Source organism: Schistocerca piceifrons, chromosome 3 (assembly GCF_021461385.2).
Source record: "Schistocerca piceifrons isolate TAMUIC-IGC-003096 chromosome 3, iqSchPice1.1, whole genome shotgun sequence".
NCBI lineage: Eukaryota > Metazoa > Arthropoda > Insecta > Orthoptera > Acrididae > Schistocerca > Schistocerca piceifrons.
This window is the reverse complement of record NC_060140.1, coordinates 590,340,782-590,341,621: the sequence shown is the minus strand read 5'-3', so window position 1 is coordinate 590,341,621 and position 840 is coordinate 590,340,782. Positions and strand designations below refer to the sequence as shown.

At 43.2% G+C, this 840-nt stretch overlaps 1 pseudogene; it reads right to left on the bottom strand.

Annotated features, from left to right (window-relative positions):
* Positions 1-249: 249 nt before the first annotated feature.
* On the bottom strand, positions 250-367 carry LOC124790814 (annotated as a pseudogene).
* Between the last annotated feature and the right edge of the window lie 473 nt (positions 368-840).

Below are 840 nucleotides of genomic sequence, written 5' to 3'. Positions count from 1 at the left end.
AAATAATAATCGTTGTACTCCACAATTTGCAGGTGTGTAAATTAGAAGGACTTCGTCTTCAGGCCACAAGTGGCCCGCCGGGACCATCCGACCTCCGTGTCATCCTCGGTGGAGGATTCGGATAGGAGGGGCGCGGGGTCAGCACACCATTCTCCCGGTCGTTATGATGGTTTTCTGTGACCGGAGCCGCTACTATTCGGTCGAGTAGCTCCTCAATTGGCATCACGAGGCTGAGTGCACCTCGAAAAATGGCAACAGCGCATGGCCGCCCGGATGGTCCCCCATCCAAGCGCCGGCCACGCCCGACAGCGCTTAACTGCAATGATCTGACGGGAACTGGTGTATCCACTGCGGCAAGGCCGTTGCCTGTGTAAATTAACTGTACTCTAAATTGTACCACTGGACGTGCGGTAAGTGACGATTAATCAGCACAAATACAGAATTTCAGTAAAGGATCTGAGGAAGCAGATTTGTATTAATAACGGACCCAACTACAAAAAGATATTGTAAGATCGTTGGAGTTTTCTGAAACTTGAGGATATACATTTTCACCATCATTTCTACTGAAGCAAGTTTTGGATATAGCAACAGTTACAAGGAGGAACAACATTCTCACGTGGAAAAGATTACCAGTTATTTCACAGAAAATACCCTTAGCTGTGAAGAAAAGAGAAAAACGAATTTGAAATTCAACAACTCAATAAGCTGTATATTCATGTACTAACATAAAAAATTTTGCACATAAATGTAACTGAAAGTAAAACAAATGAAAAACCCATTTCTCCTTCAATGTATGTAATTGTACAAATATTTTGTTATTCAGCTTACTGTGGAAACTAG